The sequence below is a fragment of the Leucoraja erinacea genome, chromosome 20 (assembly GCF_028641065.1).
Source record: "Leucoraja erinacea ecotype New England chromosome 20, Leri_hhj_1, whole genome shotgun sequence".
NCBI classification, from domain to species: Eukaryota; Metazoa; Chordata; class Chondrichthyes; order Rajiformes; family Rajidae; genus Leucoraja; species Leucoraja erinaceus.
In genome coordinates this window covers 9,526,126-9,553,428 of record NC_073396.1, presented here as the reverse complement: position 1 = coordinate 9,553,428, position 27,303 = coordinate 9,526,126, and the positions used below count along the sequence as shown (strand labels likewise).

Here is a 27,303-nt window from a genome sequence, read left to right as displayed (position 1 = left end):
ATTCTAGGCAAATTCCTTGTATGTGAATACTTGGCCAATAAACTTACAAACTTAATCCCACCTGCCTGCATCTGGCCCATGTCCCTCCAAACCTGTCCTATCCGTGTACTCGTCTAACTGTTTCTTAAACGGCGGGATAGTCGCAGCCTAAACTGCCTCCTCGGGCAGCTTGTTCCATACACCCGCCACCCTTTGTGGAGGAGTCTGTGCACACTATCTTCAAAGACCACCAACTGGATTGGTTCCTCCTATGCTGTTCATGGTCTTCAGAAATGAGGGGAAGGGTGGCGCAGGTGTGGGGATGGATGTTTGAACCAAACTCAGATAAATAATTTACAGTCGTTTATTAAACAATTCCTTGGCTTTCAATTTAGTTTTACAATTCAATTTAGTCATTAGCCAATTGATAGGGAGCCATGGCAGCTATGACTTGTGCATGATTGTTGCTATGGTATGTTAACCCATTGCCGTGATCAGGTATTATATTGTACCCGAATGTATTGAATGCCTCAATCATAAGATCATTATGCCTTAATGTCAAGGAATGCCGTTTAATCCTGCTTGGTATGTTACGAAGCGAGGTTGAGAAGGACCTTTCATTCTGTGTTAGCTGTTGAACAGAAGATGCCTCCACAAACGAGGTGACCTCTGGTTCTGAAGTCACACGTGATACCCCATGTGAAATGCCTCATTGGGTACTGGTAGGAAAATATTTGTGCAGAAGGGTTTGCAGTGGGATTAGTTGCTGGCGCCCTTGCTTTCCAATCAATGCCCACACTTCCTTGTCTTTGTCGATCATCTTCACAAAAGTTCACAAGCAATGGGAGTAGAATTAGGCCATTCGGCCCATTGAGTCTACCCTGCCATTCAATCATGGCTGATCTCTGCCTCCCAACCCCATTTTCCTGCCTTCTCCCCATAACGCTTGACCCCCGTTCTAATCAAGAATTTGTCTATCTCTGCCGTAAAAATATCCACTGACTTGGCCTCCACAGCCCTCTGTGGCAATGAGTTCCACACATTAACTACCCTCTGACTAAAGAAGTTCCTTCTCACCTCCTTTCTAAAAGAGCGCCCTTTAATTCTGAGGCTCTGACCTCTGGTCCTAGACTCTCCCACCAGTGGAAACATTCTTTCCACATCTACACTATCTGTGTCTTTCATTATTCTGTAAGTTTCAATGAGGTCCCCCTCTCAACCTTCTAAACTCCAACGAGTACAGGCCCAATGTTGTCAAATGCTCATCACATATTAACCCACTCATTCCAGGAATGATTCTTGTAAACCTCCTCTGGACCCTCCCCAGAGCCAGCACATCCTTCCTCAGATATGGGGCCCAGATTTGCTCACAGTCCTCTAAATGTGGCCTGACCGGCGCCTTACATGAAATAATTAGGTCTGTTATCAGGCTTGATAATAGATAAGGAACTAATGCAAGTTCAATAAAAAAATGTTCCTCTCTGACAACATGTGCAGGAAGGAACTGCAGATGCCGGTTCACACTGCAGATTGACCCAGAATGCTGTTTGAGTAACTCATGGACAACTTTAGGTCAGCTGCAGCATCTCTGGAGGTGCTAAATGTGACCCTAGAAATGGGTGATTTGTAGTTAATGAAGCAGTTTCCTCAGAGTAAAACAAAACCCTGGACTCTCCTTTTGACACTCGGGCAACTTTCCCAAACCCTTCTTCCGACTATTATTTTTTTGCTCCAGAGCCCCACTCCCTAGTTGGTGATAGAATGGTTCAGTTGCCTGATAACAGCTGGGCAGAAACTGTCCCTGAAACTGAAGGTGTGCGTTTTCACACTTCGGTACCTCTTGCCCGATAGAAGAGGGGAGAATATAGCTTTGTTGTCTCTGTACTGTACACTGACAATGACAATTAAAGTTGAATCTAGTCACACCACATGGAGGTGTCTAAAATCCATTAGAAGTTTATTAAAAGTTGCTGAAATGCTTATTAAACCTAATTTGCTTGTTCTGTTCAAATGTTTGCTGATCTGCACATTTTCACTTCTGCAATTTCAGATTTCATTCAATGCAATTTTTTTTGGCTGTGTTTTCGCGGAGTCATTGTCTTTCAGATTTAGTGGTCTTGTAATTTGCAAGCTCTTTGTTTTAATCTGTGCTTGGGAAGAGTTACCTAAAGGGCCTGTCCCACTAGGCAATTAAAAAAAAAAAAAATTTTAGGCGACTGTCGTAGTCGGTGCAAGTTGCCGATGAACCGGCGATTGGTTTTGGGTCTGTCCCACTTAGGCGATTTCATTTTAGGCGACTACGACAATGGAATTCACCAAAGTCGGCACCGGCGGCAACCTACGCCATCCTGGCGACAACCTGCGACAACACCTACATCAGGAGAAGACAAGCTACGACCAGCCCATGGTCGCTGACTGTCGCTGAAAAATTTTAAACATTTCAAAATAGTTTATGAATGATCCAGAGCAACACACATAGTGAAGATCAATGTTTATTCCACAGGCAAACAGGAGCGTTCAAACAGCCAGCCAGCCATTCTCATCTCGCTCCGCTGGTTTGAGAGAGAGAGAGAGAGCTGGTTGACCTTGCTAGTGTAAACAAAAATGCTGGAGAAACGCAGCGGAGCTGCACCCGCTGAGTTTCTCCAGCATTTTTGTGTAACTTCGATTTTCCAGCATCTGCAGTTCCTCCTTGAACACCTTGCTAATGTAAAGCTGCGTAGTACCGTAATACCATGTAACGGGTGACATGCACATATGTGTAGTGGAGATTATAGATGGCATGGATTAATAAGGGTTAATCTACAAAAATCTAGCAGCGACCAGAAAAACACTACGACTCTTTGGGCAACTGAGGAGACTACTCACGACCATACAAGCAACTCCCCGACGACCGTGTGGCGACAACCTAGTCGCCTGCCGTCGCCTAAAAAATCGCCTACGTGGGACAGGCCCTTTAAGAGCCAATTACCTGAAAAGTTAAGTCCGTTTCTCTCTCCACAGATGCTGCCTAACCCGAGTATTTTCAACACTTTGTTCTTAAAGAAAGCGAATGGCATGTTGGCCTTTAAGAAAGCGAATGGCATGTAAGCCTTTATAACAAGAGGAATCGAATATAGGAGCAAAGAGGGCCTTCTGCAGTTGTACAGAGCCCTAGTGAGACCACACCTGGAGAATTGTGTGCAGTTTTGTTCCCCTAATTTGAGGAAGGACATTCTTGCTATTGAGGGAGTGCAGCATAGGTTTACAAGGTTAATTCCCGGGATGGTGAGACTGCCATATGCTGAGAGAATGGAGCAGCTGGGCTTGTACACTCTGGAGTTTAGAAGGACGAGAGGGTATCTCATTGAAACATATAAGATTGTTAAGGGCTTGGACACACTAGAGGCAGGAAACATATTCTAGATTACACAAAAAAGCTGGAGAAACTCAGCGGGTGCAGCAGCACCCGCTGAGTTTCTCCAGCTTTTTTGTGTAACCTTCGATTCTCCAGCATCTGCAGTTCCCTCTGAAACATATTCTAGATGTTGGGGGAGCCCAGAACCAGGGGCCACAGTTTAAGAATAAGGAGTAAGCCATTTAGAATGGAGAGGAGGAATCTTTTTCTCACAGAGAGTGGTGAGTGTGTGGAATTCTCTGCCTCAGAGGGCGGTGGAAGCAGATTCTCTGGATGCTTTCAAGAGCAAGCTAGATAGGGTTCTTAAAAATAGCGGAGTCAGGGGATATGGGGAGAAGGCAGGAACGGGGTACTGATTGGGGATGATCAGCCATGATCACATTGAATGGCGGTGCTGGCTCGAAGGGCCGAATGGCCTACTCCTGTACCTATTGTCTATTGTTTTGGATTTCAGTCATTTTTAAAATCAGTTTGACTGTTCAATCCCACACAGGATGCACTGAGTCATTGTGAATGTGTCAGCTGACTGTTCCCAGTTGCAGATTTTAAAGGGTTTGCAAAGTGCAGGATCACTGAATCAGAAAGCCAATGACTCATCGCACCGCATGGGCCTAGAGAAAATCATGATCGATGGAAATCTGAAACTGTGGAAGTGAAACTATACAGATCAGCCAAGAGTCACGACCCGAAACGTCACCTCTTCCTTCTCTCCAGACCTGCTGCCTGTCCCGCTCAGTTGCTCCAGCATTTTGTGCCCATCTTCGATGCAATCCAGCATCTGATGTTAAGAAGGTACACAAAATTGCTGGAGAAACGCAGCGGGTGCAGCAGCATCTATGGAGCGAAGAAAATAGGTGACGTTTCGGGCCGAAACCCTTCTGATGTTAAGATGCTGGATCTACACAGACCAACCAAAGTTTGAGCAAGATCATCAAATTAACTTTTAAAGATGAGGTGATACTGAGGTAAAAGATGGTGGTAGGCAAGGAAGAACATCGAGTTTGTCTCCTGCTTCAGTCACCAGTTGGCAGGGTGAAAGCATGTGTTCAGTAGGAAGTGCACAAGCACGTTTTGTTTGGGAGTATAACTGAATTATCTGTAACTTTGTGAGGTTGGCTTGAATTCTGGATGAATTTCCGAAGAATGGATAATTGAGGGAACTACGTGACCATCTGATGACTCTTGGTTGGTAGGAAAGTACATGGTGAGTTCAAGTTTAATATCTTCAATTGCAATTCTGATTAGAGTTAATATAATTTGGTGTAGCCCAGTGGTGCAGGGATAGAGTTGCTGCCACAGCTCCAGGGGCCTGGGTTCGATCCTGAATTTGGGTGCTGTCTGCACGGAGTTTGAACGTTCTCCCTGTGATCGCGTGGGTTTTCTCCAGGTGCCCTGGTTTCCTCCCACATTCCGAAGGCGTGCATGTTAATTAGCTTCTGTAAATTGCCCCTAGTGTGTAGGATAGAACTAGTGTACGGGTGATCATGGGTCGGCGTGGAATCGTTGGGCCGAAGGGCCTGTTTCTACGCTGTATTTCTAAACCAAACCTCATAATTTTACTCCACTTTCTTTTGGAAATCTTCCCCTTGAAAGTCACACTTGCAGTCTTTTTGTTCTTCCAGCAACGTTTTCAGAGACAAAATTTTGAAGGTGATCTTTGTTGTCCAATGTACGTTTGTCATAGATGTCATTCTTTGAGCGATGGTGTTTTGGATGAAGGAGAATGAAACATTATGGCTGAGACACTGTTCATGTGTAAATGTAAGTTCTTCAGTGTGTGAGAAATGTCCAAATAACAAACTGGCTTCAATAAGTGAATGGTTCCAATGTAGTTTTGACTTGGAAGTCTGTGCCATAGAGATGAATGAAAAGCAAGAATTCTTTTAACCCTAGTATTGTTGCACATAACAGAAATAAAATCTGTTTTAAAACAAAACCTGCCTTTAACAATAATTGTTAGAATGTGTTTCCTCGGGGCCCGCAGATATTTTTGATTTAACCGGTATTTAGCAATCCAAAAAAACGTTGTTGATGCTGACTTGCATGTTCTGATAGTTGCCATGAGTATGGGATTTCTCAGCATTTTATTTTGTTCATTGATCAGCAGGTTATAGACTGAATCCAAAGTTAATCCAAGTGGTTTTTTGCTAATGCTTAAAAATAGCTTCCGATGTTTAGTTTGGAGATACGGTGTGGAAACGGGCCCTTCAGCCCACGGAGTCTATGCTAACCAGCGATCCCTGCACACTAACACTGTCCTACACACACTAGGGACAAATTAAAAATTATACCAAGCAAATTAGCCTGCAAATGTTGATGTCTTTGGAGTGTGGGATGAAACTGGAGAACCCGGAGAAAACCCAAGCTGCTTACGGGGAGAACGAACAAACTCCATACAGACAGCTCCCGTGGTCAGTATCGAACCCGGGGTCTCGGGTGCTGTAAGGCAGCAATTCTACCGCTGTACCACCGTGCCGCCCCTATGGCAATGTTCTTAGCTTCTTTGGGGGAGATGCAGCGAGACCTGGGTGTCATGGTACACCAGTCATTGAAGGTAGGCATGCAGGTGCAGCAGGCAGTAAAGAAAGCGAATGGTATGTTGGCTTTCATTGCAAAGGGATTTGAGTATAGGAGCAGAGAGGTTTTACTGCAGTTGTACAGGGTCTTGGTGAGACCACACCTGGAGTATTGCGTACAGTTTTGGTCTCCAAATCTGAGGAAGGACATTATTGCCATAGAGGGAGTGCAGAGACGGTTCACCAGACTGATTCCTGGGATGTCAGGACTGTCTTATGAAGAAAGACTGGATAGACTTGGTTTATACTCTCTAGAATTTAGAAGATTGAGAGGGGATCTTACAGAAACTTACAAAATTCTTAAGGGGTTGGACAGGCTAGATGCAGGAAGATTGTTCCCGATGTTAGGGAAGTCCAGGACAAGGGGTCACAGCTTAAGGATAAAGAGGAAATCCTTTAAAACGGAGATGAGAAGAACTTTTTTCACACAGAGAGTGGTGAATCTCTGGAACTCTCTGCCACAGAGGGTAGTTGAGGCCAGTTCATTGGCTATATTTAAGAGGGAGTTAGATGTGGCCCTTGTGGCTAAGGGGATCAGGGGGTATGGAGAGAAGGCAGGTATGGGATACTGAGTTGGATGATCAGCCATGATCATATTGAATGGCGGTGCAGGCTCGAAGGGCCGAATGGCCTACTCCTTCTAATTTCTATGTTTCTATGTTGCTATGTTTTCTGAAACAAGAGCACAAGTTGGCCGAATAACTTGCATTAACCTCTGATGACAAATATTTCCACTTGAGTGTCAGACAACTGGAAATGAAACAAGAATCCTGTTCTCACATTTGCAATGGTATCGTCACATCTCTGACTAATCCTATGCAGCAGCAGCAGCAGCAGATTTGTAGAACAGCTTTTCCAAGGTACTTGGCATTTGAAAAACAACAATTATCTCCCTAATTCAGCTCCGAGAACTTTAATCTGTCGAATCTTGACTTGCAACCATTATACACACTGCCCAATCTTTTGAACAGAAAAATCTGCAACGTTCGTTTTGCAGTGAGGTCGCAGATAGAAAACTTTCCCTGAGATGTTGTGTTTCTTCTATTTGGCACTGGTGTCTTTTTAACACCCATCTTGTTTTCATATAACAGAATTTAGATTCTCCACGTTTCTTCATTTCATAATGATATATGGGTGGCATGATTGAGTTGGGCCGATGGGCCTGTTTCTGTGGTGCGTGTGGCTCTGACTCTTTGTGTTTGAGTGGGATGTTGTCTGTGTTCAATTGTAGCAATTCAATGATACTTTCTTGGTAGATGAACTGGTTTATTTTGTGTACAACCAGGTAACATCATGTAGCCGACCTCGACTAGGCAGTACACGAGTGTCACCGCGTTTTGACACCGACAAGATTACTAATGTTCACCGAACAGTCCGATCTACTGCCTTGGCCGCATGTGGCAACAGGCCTCCCCCTGGGGCCCCTCTCCATTCTCGGCATCCTTCTTTGCCCTCCGGCCATTTGGTCACATCTTCAGATGGAGAGAAAAACTAATGACGGTTCACATAAGTACTGATGTGTCTCGGTCCTTAGGATTTCTTTATAGATTTATCTAGTTAAGTGACACAGCGCGGAAACGGGCCCTTCGGCCCACCCAGTCTGCGCCGACCAGCGATCCCCGCACACTAACACTATCCCACACACACACACTAGGGACAATTTACATTTATACCAGGCCAATTAACCTACAAACCTGGACGCCTTTGGAGTGTTGGAGGATACCGAAGATCTCTGAGAAAACCTACGCAGGTCATGGGGAGAACCTACAAGCTCCGTATAGACAGCACCCATAGTCAGGATCGAACCTGTGTATCTGGCGCTGTAAGGCAGCAACTCTACCGCTGTGCCGCCGTGAACAATCAGTGTATGATGAGACCTGTGAGTTCTTTAAATGTGGTCTGTTCAGAGTAATGTAGCGTGGCCTCCATCCTCAGCCTGCGGGCATAGTGGGCCACCAAGGGTCGCTGGCTTACCTCGCTCGGGTTTGAAAGACGTGTAAACTCCCGAATGCTGTTGTTGGTTTGCTGCCGATGGGTTGCTGTTTGCATTCCGCCTTAAAAGGTCAGGTCGGGCGGAGTTCCCCCCCCCCCGCTACAGGTACCAGGTAATCCTGTGCTACCTGCTCCATGGTCAGATAGTCGGCGACTGAACCTGGTTTGCCAGGTGAGGAGGGGGCCGTGGACCCCCAGAAGGACCAAAAACAAGACCTGTCTAAGGGCGGATGAGCTTCTAGCGAGCCAACGGCCATCCGCACTTCAGTAGAAGTTGCGATCACTGTCGTACATAGCAATGTAGCGAATTATGATAAAACACACACAACAAAAAATCCTATACTTCCAGCGGCGGAAGTCCGCAGGAAGTGGAGGACAGAGATGTTTGAGGCGTACGTCACCGTTCCCGTCGGAAACTAGCACCCCTGCATCACTAATGTTTTCAACGATGATGGCATTTGCACAGGAGACCATTTGCAGCTGCTGCCAGCCCGCATATACTGGCAACTACATAGATTGTTAATGACGCAGAGGGTGGGTTCAAGACCCTCTGTTACTCACCCCTCCCTTTCACCATTGGATATCTGCTGTCACACATTCTGGTTTGTGGAGATTGAACTGAGTACCGGATTATCTTTAAGAAGGAACTGCAAATGTTGGAAAAATCGAAGGTAGATAAAAACGAGAACACGGATTGATGACATTTTGGGTCGGGATTCCTCAGATGCCGACATTCAGATAAACTTGACCTTGGTTAGTTTAAGAAGGAACTGCAGATGCTGGAAGATCGAAGGGACACAAAATTGCTGGAGAAACTCAGCGGGTGCAGCAGCATTTATGGAGCGAAGAAAATAGGCGATGTTTCAGGCCGAAACCCTTCTTCCAAGGGTTAGTTTAGTTGAATTTAGCTTGGAGATACAGCATGGAAACGAGCCCTTCGGTCTGCCGACCTCTAACACTATCCAATTTACACCTACACCAAGCCAATTAACGTACATACCTGTACGTCATTGGAGTGTGGGAGGAAACCGAAGATCTCGTAGAAAACCCTTGCTGTCACGGGGAAAACGTACAAACTCCGTACAGGCAGAACCTGTAGTCGGGATCGAACCTGGGTCTCCGGCGCTGTAAGCATTGTAAGGCAGTAACTCTACCGCTGCGCCACCGTAATAAATATTATCACCACATTAACTTGCCTTATCACTTGAAGAGATTGCAGAGAGAAATATGTGATTGTAGACTAGGGGGAAACTCCATGGAAGTATATATTTTTTAGCACGTCATGTATGCAGATGTGTCAAATATGTTCGCAGTTAGTTTATAATTATCTAACTAACAATTAATTAGATGAGAATTATTTGTCTGTATTCTATTCAATGAAGACCTCGTCGCTCTCTTTGTGTGACTGTTGAAACGCCAAAATGTTACTGGTTACACAGTGAGAGAATCTGTTTGCTGCTTGGCAGATTAGCAGTGATGTGACTTCAATGCCACGGTGTATCTGGGCATATTGTAATCACGTGCAGTCTTTCCGCTGACAGGATAGCATGCAACAACAAAGCTTCTCTCAGCTTCAGGATGGCACAGCGGTAGAGTTGCTGCCCTACCCACCGCTCCAGAGACCCGGGTTCAATCCTGACTACGGGTGCTGTCTGTACAGAGTGTATCCATTCTCCCCGTCATCGTTTGGGCTTTCCCCGGGTGCTCCAGTTTCCTCCCACGCTCCCAAACTTGTACAGCTTTGTCAGTTAATTGGTTTCAATGAAAATATTAAGTTGTCCCTCGTGTGTAGGATAGTGCAAGTGTACGGGGACCACTGATCGTTGTGGACTCTGTGGGTCAAAGGGCCTGTTTCCGCACTGTATATTTAGTTTGGTTTAGTTTCGAGATACTTCGACCCACCGGGTCAGCGCCGACCAGCGATCCCCGCACATTAACACCATCCTACACCCACTAGGGAAATTTTTTACATTTATACCAAGCCAATTAACCTACAAACCTGTACGTCTTTGGACTGTGGGAGGATACAGACTATCTCGGAGAAAACCCGGGGAGAACGTACGAGCTCCGTACAGACAGCACCCGTAGTCGGGATCGAACCCGGGTCCCCGGCGCTGCATCCGCTGTAAGGCACCAACTCTACCGCTGCGCCACCGTGACCGTCTCTAAACGAAACTAACCTCGGTACACATGACAATAATAAACCAAACTGTCTAAAGCTGCTTCCTATTTTAGATTTATGATGTGTTAACAAAGGCATACATTTAAACAAGACCACACTGAAGTTGATGAGGTGCACTTCAGCGAAAGCATCAATCTGATTTTGTTCCTGGTTTCACCGGAACTGAATGTGGTCAAAGATTCCCAGAAGAGTAACAACACAACACTAATTAACCTCAAACATGCATCCTGATGGACTGAGCATTATGCTGGGTAATTCTTTGGTCTGGCGGATAAATTGGAATATTTCTTCAGTGCTTTCCTGGAAACTACTATTGTGGTTTAGGCGTGTCGGCATTTATTAGTAACTTCTCCATCTGTATTTGGTGTGAGTCGGTCAGCAATAACTGGAGTTTAGTTTAGAGAGGCAGCATGGAAACGGGGCCCTTCAGCCATCAAGTCCATGCTGACCAGCGATCACCCCGTGCACTCACACTCTCACTCTCACTCTCACTCTCACTCTCACTCTCACTCTCACTCTCACTCTCACTCTCACTCTCACTCTCACTCTCATTCTCACTCTCACTCTCACTCTCATTCTCACTCTCACTCTCATTCTCACTCTCTCAGTCACTCTCACTCTCACTCTCACTCTCACTCTCTCACTCTCACTCTCACTCTCACTCTCACTCTCACTCTCACTCTCACTCACATTCTCACTCTCACACTCATTCTCACTCTCTCAGTCTCACTCACTCTCATTCACTCTCGCACTCACTCTCGCATCCAACGAACCTGTACGTCTTTGTGGAGTGTGGGAGTAATGTGAAAAGAAAGAGATTAGTTAAAACAAATGTAGGTCCCTTGCAGTCAGAAACAGGGGAGTTGATCATGGGGAACAAGGATATGGCGGACCAATTGAATAACTACTTTGGTTCCGTCTTCACTAAGGAAGACATAAATAATTTGCCGGAAATAGCAGGGGACCGCGGGTCAAAGGAGTTGGAGGAATTGAGTGAAATCCAGGTTAGCCGGGAAGTGGTGTTGGGTAAATTGAATGGATTAAAGGCCGATAAATCCCCAGGGCCAGATAGGCTGCATCCCAGAGTACTTAAGGAAGTAGCTCCAGAAATAGTGGATGCATTAGTAATAATCTTTCAAAACTCTTTAGATCCTGGAGTAGTTCCTGAAGATTGGCGGGTAGCAAACGTAACCCCACTTTTTAAGAAGGGAGGGAGAGAGAAAATGGGGAATTACAGACCAGTTAGTCTAACATCGGTAGTGGGGAAACTGCTAGAGTCAGTTATTAAAGATGGGATAGCAGCACATTTGGAAAGTGGTGAAATCATTGGACAAAGTCAGCATGGATTTATGAAAGGTAAATCATGTCTGACGAATCTTATAGAATTTTTCGAGGATGTAACTAGTAGCGTGGATAGGGGAGAACCAGTGGATGTGGTGTATCTGGACTTCCAGAAGGCTTTCGACAAGGTCCCACATAAGAAATTAGTATACAAACTTAAAGCACAAGGCATTGGGGGTTCAGTATTGATGTGGATAGAGAACTGGCTGGCAAACAGGAAGCAAAGAGTAGGAGTAAACGGGTCCTTTTCACAATGGCAGGCAGTGACTAGTGGGGTACCCCAAGGCTCAGTACTGGGACCCCAGCTATTTACAATATATATTAATGATCTGGATGAGGGAATTGAAGGCAATATCTCCAAGTTTGCGGATGACACTAAGCTGGGGGGCAGTGTTAGCTGTGAGGAGGATGCTAGGAGACTGCAGGGTGACTTGGATAGGCTGGGTGAGTGGGCAAATGTTTGGCAGATGCAGTATAATGTGGATAAATGTGAGGTTATCCATTTTGGTGGCAAAAATAGGAAAGCAGACTATTATCTAAATGGTGGCCGATTGGGAAAGGGGGAGATGCAGCGAGACCTGGGTGTCATGGTACACCAGTCATTGAAGGTAGGCATGCAGGTGCAGCAGGCAGTAAAGAAAGCGAATGGTATGTTAGCTTTCATTGCAAAAGGATTTGAGTATAGGAGCAGAGAGGTTCTACTGCAGTTGTACAGGGTCTTGGTGAGACCACACCTGGAGTATTGCGTACAGTTTTGGTCTCCAAATCTGAGGAAGGACATTATTGCCATAGAGGGAGAGTGCAGAGACGGTTCACCAGACTGATTCCTGGGATGTCAGGACTGTCTTATGAAGAAAGACTGGATAGACTTGGTTTATACTCTCTAGAATTTAGAAGATTGAGAGGGGATCTTATAGAAACTTACAAAATTCTTAAGGGGTTGGACAGGCTAGATGCAGGAAGATTGTTCCCGATGTTGGGGAAGTCCAGGACAAGGGGTCACAGCTTAAGGATAAAGGGGAAATCCTTTAAAACCGAGATGAGAAGAACTGTTTTTCACACAGAGAGTGGTGAATCTCTGGAACTCTCTGCCACAGAGGGTAGTTGAGGCTAGTTCATTGGCTATATTTAAGAGGGAGTTAGATGTGGCCCTTGTGGCTAAGGGGATCAGGGGGTATGGAGAGAAGGCAGGTACGGGATACTGAGTTGGATGATCAGCCATGATCATATTGAATGGCGGTGCAGGCTCGAAGGGCCGAATGGCCTACTCCTGCACCTAATTTCTATGTTTCTATGTAAACCGGAGCACCCGGGGGGGAAACCCATGCGGTCACAGGGAGAACGTACAAACACTGTACAGACAGCAGCCGTAGTCAGGATGGAACCCGGCTCTCTGGCAGTTGCTCCACTGCTGAGCCAACGTGCTGACCTGGTGTGCACCTCCTAGGCTTCACTTGCAAATGACGGGGGCACAGAGCGGCGAAGGACACCAACGGCTACACTTGGCTAGGCTGACCCTGCATGGCCTCCATGGTCAGGTTAAGAACTCCACATCGATAACAAATGGCGACGATGTATATGAGTGATTCAATTAAACTTGATCGCCGCATGTGCCTAGGTGCAGTGAGGTTGCTTGTTTTTACATTCGCTCCTGTAAATTCGTGCAGCAGACCTTGCCTTGGCCGTGCATAGTCGCCACAAAGTTTCAGAAGTTCTTAGTATAGTGTCTTCTTGCAGTTGTGATCCAGGTCTCGGCAGCCCCCCCCCCCCCCCCCCATGCCAGATCCCTCTCTGTACCCCGAGCCCCCCCACTGCCGGGTCACTCCTTGATCTCGGCGGCCCGCCGATTGTTCGACTCTACGGGGGCACATCCCGGGAGCTTTCCACCAGTGGAACTTGAGCAAGATCAGTGCGCCGAATGGTCTGCTTGATGCCCATGTTGACAATTGCTTTCATTTCCTTGCTGATTGGGAGAAGGTGGACGGGACTGTGAGCTGAATGTACCGCAAGGAACTGCAGGCGCTGGTTTAAACCAAAGACAGACACGCAGAGCTGGAGTAAAGGGCTGTCCCACTTTCCCAAGTTACTCACGAATTCTCCCGAGTTTTCCCCTTGATTCAAACTCGGAGAATGTCCGTAGCGAGGCTGCAGGAGTCCGTCGATATTTCGTAGTGGCCCGTAATCAAAGATCCTCCTTTGGAGCTCTGCTATAGGATCTTTGCTCGTAATGCCAGCCATAGGTACTCGGGGCATCAGGTAAGTCAGGACGTTTTTTTTTCAACATGTTGAAAAATGTCCACGAGTTTTTTAAAAAATAGCCTTGAGTACCTACGGCTGGCTATTACTGTAATTCTCTGAGTTTGAATCAAGGGGAAAACTCGGGAGAATTCGTGAGTAACACAGTGAAGTGGGACAAGGCCCTTAACTCAGCGGGTCCAGCAGCATCTCTGGAGACAAGGAATGGGTGACGTTTTGGGTCGAGACCCTTCTAATTTGATTTATTCCAATCCAAATACTTTGGGCTGTTGCATTTTAATCACTGGAGTTTTTACTGCTCTCTATGCTTTTCTAAACATTGATCCTGGCCCCTGTGTTTATACCGCATGTGAAAGCTTTCTGTGTAGATAGCTATTTTTAGCTGCGTGCTGCTGCTTAAAATTAGGTGGTACCAGGAAACACATTGCCGTAACTTCCCAGTGATTTTGTGAAGAGATCTGCGGTCATTAACGTGCTTTCCACAGAAGCTGAGGAATATTTCAAGCTGCCCCATATTTCCCCCTGCCCCATATTTCCCCCTTTGTTGCTACAGCAGTTGTTCCGATATCTATTTGTCTGTCGCATGCATTTAAAACCGTTTCCCAACCGATTTTTGGCAAAGAACTCCAAGGACATTTAAAGTGGGTTTTTATTTTACTTACAAATTAATTCAACTGTTTCTACTTATTTAATTTTTTTAGAGATACAACGTAGAAATAGGCCCTTCGGCCCACCAAGTCCGCGCCGACCAACAATCGCCCATTCACAACTTCTATCCTAAACACTAGGGAACAATTTCATCAGTTAATCTAGAAACCCACATGCCTTTGGAATGTGGGAGGAAACTGGAGCATAAAGAAAGAACCCGCGCGGTCACGGGGAAAACGTCCAAACTCCACACAGACAGCATCTGTTGTCGGGATCGAACCCCGGTCTCTGGCACTGTGAAGCGGCAACTCTGCCGCTGCGCCATCGTGCCGCCCTGCTCGACTAAATAGCTTCTCTCAAATGTTCTACCCTTTGAAACAAAAATATGTTGTGTCCTACTTTCAATGAACGGAGATTTTTATTTCCGTGAATGCTTCAAAGCTGCATCACCAGTGAATGTTGCTATTAGTTTCTGTGGGGGTTTTTTTAATTTAGAATTGCTTGTGATTTGATTTTGCTTCCAAGATCATTAAATCTCACTTGCGTTCCATTCCAGGGGAATGAATCAATTGACCCAGGCAGACAGCAGAACACTAATGCAGTAAGCCACTTCCCATTTGCTCCCACTCAATATAATCTCTCGTCCAAGCATAACACGTCAGGAGCTGTTGTTCCTGTATTAAGAGACATTATTGGGACAGTACAGTTCCTGGAATGGGTTTTTTTCTGAAAATCCATGGCTAGTCCTGCATATTCTATCAGATACAGCGTTTGCTGTTCACTTGTGTACGTCATATGCAAGTTTTAAGTTACTTCCTTAATCCGACCAGTAAATTGGTCGTACACCTGGCTTGGTGTCTCAGACTCTATTACTCGTACTAGTCTGTGGAATTCTCTGCCTCAGAGGATGGTGGAGGCCGGTTCTATGGATACTTTCAAGAGAGAGCTAGATAGGGCTCTTAAAGATAGTGTAGTCAGGGGATATGGGGAGAAGGCAGGAACGGGGTACTGATTGTGGATGATCAGCCATGAATGGCGGTGCTGGCTCGAAGGGCCGAATGGCCTACTACTGCACCTATTGTCTATTGTCTACCCAATGATATATTTCAATGCAGAGGAGGTCACCCCAAAAGCATCAAATGCAGTAGACCCGCTGAGAAGAGGTGCGAGTGTCACCTGGAACACTGCTTGGGCCCCTAGATGGCGGTGAGGGGAATAATTGTAGCAAACGTGTGTTACATCTTTCGAGTGCAGGGGATGAGGGAGGAAGAATGATCGAACTAGGGAGTCACAAAGAGAGTGGTCATCGTAGAGGGGAGAGGGGGGGAGTAGAAAGCTGGAATGGGGGAGGTGTAGAAAATGTGAATCGTAATGGGTTTACTTTTCACTATTGACATTGTTAACCTAATAGACTAGTTTAGTTTGTAGATGAAGCGTGGAAATACACCACACGCGCTGACCAGTGATCCCCACACACTAGCACAATCCTACACAGTAGGGACAATTTACAATTGTTACCGAGGCAAATTAACCTACAAATCAATAAGTCTTTGGAGTGTGGGAGGAAACCGGAGCACCCGGAGAAAGCCCACACGCACGGTCGCAGGGAGAATGTACAAACTCCATCTAGGCAGCGCCCATAGTCAGGATTGAACCCGGGTCTCTGGCGCTGTAAGATAGCAACTCTACTGCTGTACCACCCACTAGTGGCCTCCTTTACTGCATCAGTCTTTGAACTACAAAAATGTTAACGGTAGATGGAATGGAAGGTGATGCTATAGCGGTGAAAGTTGTTGACTCATAGCTTGTGGCTTCCTATTTGTGCTTCATGCCATAAAGGAGAATGGGAGAAATTCACTAGTTCATAAGTGATAGAAGCAGAATTAGACCATTCGGTCCATCAAGTCTACTCTGCCATTTAATCATGGTTGATCTATTTTCCCCCTCTCAACTCCATTTTCCTGCCCCCTCCCCATAACCCCTGGCATCCGTACTAATCAAGAATCAATCAATATCTCCCATAAAAATATCCATTGACGGCCTCCACAGCCTTCATAGATTCACCACCATCTGACTAAAGAAATTACTCCTGAAATGAAATGAAATGAAATGATCATCTCATCTCATTCCTAAAGGAACATCCTTTAATTCTGACGCTATGGCCTCTAGTTCTAGACTCTCCCACTCGTTGAAACATCCTCTCCACATCCACTCAATCCAGGCCTTTCACTATTTGGTAAGTTTCAATGAGGTACCCCTTCATCCTTCTAAACTCTAGTGATTTGGCATAGCACTGCTAGAGACTGGATTTTGGGGCGTGAATCTGGAAGAATTTGAAGAACATCCACTGCTGTGTTGGCAAAGTAAGACTTGACTGGGTGATCATTGAAAAGGCAGCACAAATCAATCAAGGGTTGTGATGAGCAGACTATTCTCCCATTCCCACACTGACCTTTCTGTCCTGGGCCTCCTCCACTATCAGAGTGAGGCCCAACATAAATTGGAGGAACAGCATCTCATATTTCGCTTGGGCTGCTTACAACCCAGCGGTATGAATATTGACTTCTTTAACTTCAAGTAACCCTTGCTTTCCCTCTCTCTCCATCCCAGTTCACCTACCCTAGCTAACAATGGGGTGGGAGATTGCAACCTTCACTCCGCCCTGTTTCGACGAATGTAATCACCATGGCGTGCACAATGAAATAAGATCTAATAGAGCAAGTTGTCCTACAACTCTAGGCTGTGCACGCCATATGCTAGAAGAAGAAGAAACTAACAATCTATTCTACTTTTTCCTTGATCCACCTCCCCTTTGATCTCTCATTTTCGCACCTTACCCTTCCCTATCTCTCATTTCCCTCTCCCCTGACTCTCCGTCTGAAGAAAGGTCTCGACCCAGAACGTCGGCCATTCCTTCTCTCCAGAGATGCTGCCTGTCCCGCTGAGTTACTCCAGCATTTTGTGTCTGTCTAAGGGTTGGGATGAGGACCGGATCTCCAGAAACTCGAGACTGAGTCAGACAATGATGAGCCATGAAGTGAACATTGAGCCAATTGAGAGGAAACTACGTCCATAATGAAATGTTCTGTTGGGCAATCTCTGAATCACTGATGTGAACAGGAATATATGGTTGATCTGAAAGTTGAACATTAATCATGGATTAGGCAAGCACTAAATTAAATGGCATTGATACAAGTTGGAAATGTGAGCAATGGTGGGGGAGAGGATTGAGAGTGAAAACAAGTCAGCTCGAAAGTTTAGTCGCGTTTTGTAAAGTGTGGAAGTATTGTCATGGAGCCTAGTAACAGGCCCTTCAGCCCAATTCATTCATGCTGACCAAAGTGCCCCATCTATGCTAGTCCCACTTGCCTGTGTTTGCCCCATAACCCTGTAAACCACAAATCTATCGTTCATAGACACAACAAGCTGGAGTAACTCAGTGGGTCAGGCAGCATCTCTGGAGAAAAGGAGGGTCTCGACCCGGCACCTCAACTATTCCTTTTCTCTGGAGATGTTGCCTGACTCACTGAGATACTACAGGTTTTTTTTTGTCTATTTTTGGTTTAAACTGGCATCTGCAGTTCCTTCCTCCAAATCTACCGTGCAGATTGATGAGGTCAAGAGAGCAGTTGAACATAAGGTGAATTAGAATGAGAGGTAGTCCTTGTATTGCCGGGACATGAGGAAATGGAAAATGATACATGCAAGAGGCAGATATTGCAGTAAATCCAAAATAAGTCTATACTGGCAGGAGTGGAATAAGTGGGTTAGCATGTGATGTTTGACAGCACTGGGCCTCTACTCGCTGGAGTTTAGATGGTTGAGGGGGAACCTCTGAAACTTACAGTATAATGAAAGGCATAGATAGAGTGGATGTGGAAAGGATGTTTCCACTGGTGGGAGAGTCTAAGACCAGCTGTCATAGCCTCGGAATTAAAGAGTGTTCTTTTAGAAAGGAGGTGAGGAGGAACTTCTTTAGTCAGAGGGTAGTTAATCTGAGTTGAGTTACTTCAGCGTTTTGTGTCTATCTGCAACTTGCAGCTTAATATCTGTTCAATCTGTACAAACCGAAGTTGTGAACTTAAGCATGCATTGCTGAAATTCCATCAAAATACTTCTTGGACCATATGACTGCACACTATTAAATGGTTTGGTTCTGCGAAATAATGTTTAGGGCCCCGAGGGCAAGTTCGTGTTATGCTGACGTGAAACAGTGATCTATCCAGACAATAAAGCCGACCAGAATTACTTACTACTGCAACCCAGTCATTATCTTGCCCCTTGCTATAATAGTCATTCACATCCTACCACATACACCTATTGTACCATTCCTTGCTCCAGTTCTTCATCCTCCTGCTTGTGTTCCTCCGTCATAAGGTCATAGGTGATAGGAGCAGAATTTAGGCCATTCGGCCCATCAAGTCTACCCCGCCATTCAATCATGGCTGATCTATCTCGCCCTCCTAACTCCATTCTCCTGCCTTCTCTCCATAAACCCTGACTCCCGCATTAATCAAGAATCTATCTATCTCTGCCTTCAAAACATCTATAGACTTGGCCTCCTCAGCCGTCTGTGACAATTAATTCCACCGATTCACCACCCCATGACTAAAGAAATTCTGTGTTCTTGGGAGGCACATCGCTGTTACAAAGGAGCATTCTTGGGCAGTGACTAACTGAGAAACTACCTGTTACACTGAGGCCCATCCCACTGCTTGCGTCTTTAGGGGCAAGCTCGTGCACTGAGAAGGCTGGTAGAAACTTGTAAAAGTTTGTATCCATGTTAACATCACTTCCACCGCAGTGTTTTCCCCCTGATTTAAGTCTGGCGCAGAAAGAAACACAACAGGTCATGAGTTCACGTTCCCTGAACTTGAGGTGAGTGCATGTAAAAGCTGACACCATCGAGAGTGAAGAAAGGTCTCGACCCGAAACATCACCTATTCCTTTTCTCCAGAGATGCTGCTTGACCCGCTGAGTTACTCCAGCGTTTTGTTCCCATCTTCGGTGTAAAACAGCGTTTCCTTGGTGATGTTTTGGGTCGAGACCCTTCTTCAGACTGAGAGTCAGGGGAGAGGGAAATGAAAGGGATTTCTCGTATCCTTTTCCTCTGACTCTCAGTCTGAAGAAGGGTCTCGACCCGAAACGTCACCCATTCCTTCTCCCCAGAGAAGCTGGCCTGTCCTGCTGAGTTACTCCAGCATATCTATCCTCGATTTAAACCAGCATCTGCAGTTCTTTCCTACACAGTTTAATTCATATTGCTGCATTGCTTAACTTTCAAGTCAGGTTTTGTTGAACAACTTGCCTGTGTGCCCAGCAGCAAGTTTCTGGTTATTTGAGTTTACTTGATGGACTGGATTCCTGAATACATGTTTCACAACAATAAATTTTGCAGTCAAGTCAATCTGTCATCTGTTTGGAATGGGGCCCAATCAGAAATAGCTGAAATGTGTGTTGAGGTCATGTTCCATTCAGCCAGGAACCCACGGTCTGTGAACGGGGATCTTAATGGTTCCACATCTATAATTTAATGGCACGATCGTGGTTGTATATAGTAAGTAAAGCCTGACCTTTGCTGTTGAAGAAATAATAGATTAAAAAAAGTAAGTAAGTGAGTTTATTGGCCAAGTATTCACATACAAGGAATTTGCCTTGGTGCTCCGCGCACAAGTAACAACATGACATACAGAGACAATTACAAATTACTCAGAAAACACTACACAATAATAATAATAAAACATTAATGATAAAACACCATTGATCAAGCATGTGAACCAACAAATACTAGATCAAAGGGAGGCTACAGATTTTTGGGTGTTGAGTAGAGCAACTATTTGTGGATAAAAACTGTTTTTATGTCTGGCTGTGGCAGCTTTGACAGCCCGGAGTCGCCTTCCAGAGGGAAGTGATTCAAAAAGTTTGTGGCCAGGATGAGAGGGGTTAGAGATGATCTTGCCCGCTCACTTCCTGGCCCTTGCAGTGTACAGATAGAGTAGCTCAGCAAGTCATGCAGCATCTTTTAGTTTAGAGATACAGCGCGGAAACAGGCCCTTCCGCCCACCGGGTCTGTGCCAGCCAGCGATCCCCGCATACTAACACTATCCTGCACACACTAGGGACAATTTACAATTAAACCAAGCCAATAAACCCACAGACCTGTACTTCTTTGGAGTGTGGGAGGAAACCGGAGATCCGGGAGAAAGCCCACGCACGTCACGAGGAGAACGTACAAACTCTACACAGACAGCACCCACAGTCAGGATTGAACCCGGGTCCCTGTCACTGTAAGGCAGCAACTCTACCGCTGCGCCACCGTGCAGCCCAATCTCTGGAGAAAAGGAATAGGTGACGCTTTGGGTCAGAACGGAGAAAGGTTCTCACCAGAAATGTCGCCGATTCTCATACTGGGGATGATCTGCGATAATGTATATTAGAATTAACTCGTCACTGAAGTGGTGGTAATGAGGTTGCAGTATGAATGCTACATGTCATGCCTGCTGTGAATGAGCCTTGGTTAATTGTGCATCCTGATCCCAACATCTGTTTAGCATAGATGACAACCACAAGGGTTTGCAGATGTCTTCTGATGGTCTCTTGCAAAATCGGAACCCATGCAGTCACAGTGCCAATTATGAGGACTCTTATAATTAAAGGACCCCAATAGCAGCAGATACAGGAAACCCAAGGTTAGAGGTAATTAGGAATATGAGAGAGAGAATAATTATCAGGAAGGTGACAATTCTATCAAATCTAGTATTTTCTCCGCTTCGCTTTTAGAATCTCCGCTATGGATTGACTGAGGAAAAAATAACAAATACAGAATACATCTTAGAATAAAGGGGAGGCCATTTAAGACTGAGTTGAGGAAAAAACGTTTTCGCCCAGAGAGTTGTGAATTTGTGGAATTCCCTGCCACAGAGGGCAGTGGAGACCAAGTCACTGGATGGATTTAAGAGAGAGTTAGAATGAGCTCTAGGGGCCAGTGGAATCAAGGGATATGGGGAGAAGGCAGGCACGGGTTATTGATTGGGGATGATCAACCATGATCACGAATGGCCGAATGGCCTCCTCCTGCACCTATTTTCTATTTTTCTAGAACATGAAGAAAGAATATAATTTTTAAAGGATATTTACTGAATTATTTGCAACTTCTTTTAGTTTAGAGATACAACAGTGAAATAGGCCCTTCGGCCCATCAAGTCCACGCCGACCATCGATGACCCATTTGCACTGATTCTAGGCTATCCCACTATCTCATCCATTCCCAATACACTAGGGGGCAATATACAGAGACAACTTAGCCCACAAAACCAGCATGCCTTTGGGGGATGTGGGAGGAAACCAGAGCACCCGGAGGAAACCCATATGTTTATGGGGGAAAACATGCAGACTCCACACAGACAGCACCCGAGGTGGGGATCGAATCTGGGTCTCTGCAGCTGCGGGACAGCAGCTCTACCAACTGTGCCACCCTCATGTATAATCTGCTGTATGTTATGACAGATTCACAGCTGGTTAAGTGTTGGTTAAGAAATGGCAGCTTTGGTATTTAGTTTAGTTTTGTTTGGTTCAGACTGATGATGACCCGTGATCTTAATGAAGGGTGATGCAGCACAACGAGTCAATGGCCTGTGACCATGTTCATTTCCCTATTTATTTCTAGTATGGGGATTGCCACAAGATCAAATAGTTTTTGTTTGTCTTTCCAAGATGATGATGCAGTGGGAGCGATGACACAGTTTAAGATCAGGAGTATTGTGAAATAAATTGTACAATCCCTTTGAAGTACAATTGCACTCGGCGATACTGGATTTATTCCAAAAAACACACCACCTGCAGCTAATGTCACAGAATGTACATGTCTGCAGTTATCAACGGGCAATTCCATTCATTTGTTTTGCCTCAATGTTCTGCCTCCCTTCACTCCTACTATTGTTGGGGCCTGTACCCATGTAGACCCAGTCGACCAGCTTCAGTGACTACAAACGGGGTTGGTCACTTCCTGTCTCGAACGACTTTACATGTTCGCATCCTATTGCCTTTACCGAACAGTCACACTCTAATATTGGCCAGTGGGAGAGCGGCCATGTTTCAGAATTCTCACAGGTGTAGAGTTGCTGCCTTACAGCGACAGATACCCGGTTTCGATCCTGACTCTACGAGTGCTGTCTTTGTGGCGTTTGCACGCGCTCCCCGTGACCACGTGGGTTTTCTCTGGGTGCTCCGGTTTCCCGTCGCTTTCCAAAAATGTACACGTCTGCGGGTTAATTCACGTTTGGTGAAATTGGAAATTGTGTCAGTCGGATACTGTCAGTGTACTGGGTGTTCGCTGGTCGGCATGGACTCGTTGGGCCGAAGGGCCTGTTTCCATGATGTATCGCTAAAGTCTAAATCCAGAGGAGAGGCGGATTAAAGGACCGTTATGCTCATCATGGCCATCGTGGGCTGAAGGGCACGTGTTGTACGATTCTACGCTCTAACTTGGTGATGGTTTTCGAATGTACTCAAGGATACTTAAAGGATTATTCTGCCCCCATTATACCCAGGTAGCAATATTAATGCTAATTAATATGTATAACAGGGAAAATTCACGAGGCTTTTATTGAAAATGGAGCTGAACACTTCAAAGTAATCAATTACAAAGGTAATGGATGCTGGTTGTCCATTTCCAAACGTAGACAGGGCGATCGTTTTGCTGAACACATTCGTCCAGTCCACCTGGACCTACCTGATCTCCAAGTTGCTAAACCTTTTAATTCTCCTTCCCATTCCCACGCTGACCTTTCTATCCTCTGTCTCCTCCATTGTCGGTGTGAGACTAAATGCAAATTGGAGGGACATCATCTCATATTTCGCTTGGGCAGCTTACAGGCCAGTGGTATGAAATTGATTTCTCTCACTTCAAGTAACCTCGGCATTCCCCCTCTCTCTATACCTCCCCCACCCAAATCGCACCAGCTTCTCGTTTTCACTCAACATACAGCTAACCGTGGCCTGTTTCCTTTATCCTCGTTCATTTTGTGCATGTCTTTCATTCGTTACTCTTCATCTCTCTGCATCATCGTCGAAATCTCTCGTTTCCCATTTTCCGCGGACGAGTCTGAAGAAGGGTCTCAACCCGAATGTCACCCACGCCTTCTCACCAGAGATGCTGCCAAATTTAATTACAACGCAGACAGGAAGTGGTCAAGATGAGAGTTTTAGTACTATATAGATGAGGCTGTTGTTTGGAGGTCAGTTTAGGGTGGCAAGGTGGCACAGCGGTAGAGTTGCTGCCTTACAGCGCTTGCAGCACCCGTGACCCGGGTTCGATCCTGACCACGGGTGCTGCCTGTACTGAGTTTGTATGTTCTCCCCGTGACCACGTGGGTTTTCTCCGAGGACTTCGGTTTCCTCCCACACTTCAAAGACGTACGGGTTTGTAGGTTAAGTGTAAATTGTCCCTAGTGTGTGTATGATAGTGTTAATGTGGGGGGGATCGCTGGTCGGTGCGAACTCTGTGGGCCAAAGAGCCTGTTTCCGTGCTGTAACTTTAAGCGATAAACTAAAGCATAAACTGAACCTTGTGAGCCGAACACTTTTTAAATGAACCATCTTTATACATTCATATTGGCCACAGTTTTGACATGCAAAATGAACGCAGCGGTGATCTTTGGTCCCCCTGCCTCGCTGAATAGGTGTTCACGGAGTACATACTGGAGCCCAGGGAGCAGTTCTGACACAGATGGTATTTCATTGGAAGAAATGCAGGAAGAGTAATAGGGGAAACATGGGCGGGCTTTGTCCCCTGTGAGAGGCAAGTCCCCATCTCACCTCAAATTCTTATTGCCATTGCTGCCATTGGGACTTGTGCAACTGGTTCTTTGTTTCACTGGGGAAATATGAAATCATTTCCTCCTCATGTTGGTAAATCAATTTGGCTTTTTCACAGAGGATATGGGAAAGGAGAGCTGCCCAAAATATTTCTCTTTCAGATTCCTAATAATACAACTGTTAACTACCAATCCAACCTGGGTGATTCCTCCTCACTTTGTCTGTAAATGTTTATTTCTGGGGAGGGGCGATTACATTTAGTGCACTGAAGGCTGAGATGTGTATTGGTTACATTTTGTTGTGATAAAAGTTAACCTGTTCAGTGTGGGGCTTTGCACGCTTTTACGTTGAGTATTGTCATTAAAACACGTTAGTATTTAAGTCACACAAAAAAGCTGGAGAAACTCAGCGGGCGCAGCAGCATCTATGGAGCGAAGGAAAAAGGCAACGTTTCGTGCCGAAACGTTGCCTTTTTCCTTCGCTCCATAGATGCTGCTGCGCCCGCTGAGTTTCTCCAGCTTTTTTGTGTACCTTCGATTTTCCAGCATCTGCAGTTCTTTCTTAAACACTTAGTAGTTAAGTCCTTTGAGGCTCACCACAGGCAAACCTCAAACCACAATTCCATAGTACACCTTTCCTCATGAAGTGTAGATAGGGTGGCCAATATTGTACACGCATAAGGAACTGTAGATGCTGGCTGGTATACAAAAAAAAAGATGCAAAGTGCTGGAGTAACTCAGTGGGTCAGGCAGCATCTCTGGAAGACTTGGATGGGTGACGTTTTGTTTCGAGATGTGTTCGGAAACATTGCCTATCCATATTTTCCACAGACGTTGCCTGACCCACTGAGTTATTCGAGCACTGTCTTCTTTGTTTAAACCAAAAATCTGCAATAGGACAGACAGACGGACGATGATATTATCAACGCAAAAGCATAACTATATTAAGCTTGTGTGTGTCAGGTGGCCTAAGGTTAGTACAGCGGGTAGCATGGTGACGCAGTGGCAGAGATGCAGCTTCGCAGCACCAGGGACCCAGGTTGGCTGGCTGTACGGAGTTTGCACGTTCTCCCTGTGACCGCGTGGGTTTTCCCCGGGTGCTCCGGTTTCATTCCACAGACGTACAGGTTTGTAGGTGCATTGGCTCCGGCAAAATTGGAAGTCATCCCAAGTGTGCGTGGGATGGTGCCTGGGGGTCGCTGGTCGGTGTGGGCTCGGTGGGCCGAGGGGCTTTTCACACAGAGAGTGGTGAATCTCTGGAACTCTCTGCCACAGAGGGTAGTTGAGGCCAGTTCATTGGCTATATTTAAGAGGGAGTTAGATGTGGCCCTTGTGGCTAAGGGGATCAGGGGGTATGGAGAAAAGGCAGGTACGGGATACTGAGTTGGATGATCAGCCATGATCATATTGTATTGTATTGTATTGTATATCTTTATTGTCATTTCCTGAGTATTCGCATACCCAGGGGAAACAAAAAAACGTTGCTCAACCAGTGTCCATTCAGTGTGCATGAAAAAAATAAATAGAAATAAAAAAAATACATGTATCATAACAAATTTAACACTGGCATTCAACAGGCGTGCAGCGGCTCAACAGTGGCCGCTGCAGTGGGGGGTCTGTGCGCGATACTCCAGGGGCAAAGTCCTTTAATTTATAGCCTGTGTTTCTCCTGCTGGTTTTGCAGAATGCTGCTGTACCTCTTCCCAGTGTCAGGAAAAATGTCTGCGATGGGTGTGTAAGGGTCTGAGAGATGGCCCCTGTGATACAATCTCTTCCTGTATATGTCCACCCGAATGGCGGGCAGGCTCGAAGGGCCGAATGGCCTTCCTGCACCTAATGTTATGTTTCTATGTTTCCGAGTGCACCTCGACAACGATTACCCCGTGCAATATTTCAATGGGTTTGAGCATTCCAAATGTTGTTTGTTTAGTCACGACACGATTACAAAACAATGATGAAGCATGCAGACTAATCGTCAGCCGGTTATCTTGAGTAACCAGACAGAACATCGCTGAGTAAACTTGGATAAGCTGTTACTCTGAATGCACAATCCTATCTGTGAGATGGGCTGCATGTTACAGGATCTGTGGCAGGTCTCCCAGTGGTTTTGTCTTCCTCGAATGTTGCCACAGGAAGTTGTGTAATTGTGTTGGGAGCACAAGCTTGGGCCCCCTGGTAATTAGAAATCCAGATGTATCGCCAGTACCTATTATAATAAATCGGGTTTACGTGCTGTGAATATCTAATGGTTGCTCTGCAAATAAACTCCACTTTCTAAATCCATAAAATGACTTGAGATGTCTTTTGTTCAGGGCAATTGTTCAGTTCTCGGTGGCACAGCGGTAGAGTTGTTGCCCTGTAGCGCTGGAGACCCGGGTTCGATCCCAACTACGGGCGCTTGTCTGTACAGTGTTTGTACGTTCACCCCGTGACCGTGTGGGTTTTCTCTGAGATCTTCAGTTTCCTCCCACACTCCAAAGATGTTTGTAGGTCAATTGGCTTGGTATAAATGCAAAATTGTCCCTAGTGTGGGTAGAATAGTATTAATGGTCGATGCAGACCCAATGGGCCGAAGGGCCTGTTTCCGTGCTGTATCTCTAAACTAAACTAAAACTAAATCTGGGCATTGCATTTGGTTCTGGGCACCATGTTATAGGACAGATGTTGTCAAGTTGGAAAAGGTACAAAGAAAATTTACGTGGATGTTGCCAGGCCTTGCGAGTGTCGGTTACAGGGAGAGGTTGAGCAGGTTGGGACTGGACACATGAGGATGAGGGGTGATATTATGGAGGTATATAAAATCATTAGAGGAACTGATAGGGCAGACACACAGAGTCTGTTGCCCAGAGTATGGAAACTGAGAACCGGACGAATAGGTTCAAAGTGAAGGGGAAAAGGTTAAATAGGAATCTGAGGGGTAGCTTTTTAACATAAAGGGTGGTGGGTGTGTGGAACGAGGTGCTGGAGGGTGTAGTTGAGGCAGGCACTATCACAACAGCCCTATCTTCTTTCCCCATCTTCTTCCTGCCGCTACATGGCGGACCCCCCAATCCCCCCCCTGTCATTTTTGGCATCCCCAGCCCAGTCGCCCCTTTGTTCTCAGTGCCCCCACTCTCG

The 27,303-nt window shown here is 45.8% G+C and overlaps 1 protein-coding gene across 4 annotated transcripts in view; it reads left to right on the top strand.

Moving 5' to 3' along the window:
• rhbdf1a (rhomboid 5 homolog 1a (Drosophila)) overlaps positions 1-27,303 on the top strand; it is a 230,213-nt gene that overhangs the window by 89,615 nt on the left and 113,295 nt on the right. Inside the window, exon 1 of one of the 4 annotated variants that reach the window (XM_055651197.1) lies at positions 19,127-19,249. The exons of the other annotated variants lie outside the window; for them this stretch is intronic. The gene's annotated coding sequence lies outside the window, so the exon portion shown is untranslated. Of the gene's footprint in view, positions 1-19,126; positions 19,250-27,303 lie in introns of those variants that run through there. 4 annotated transcript variants of the gene reach the window in all.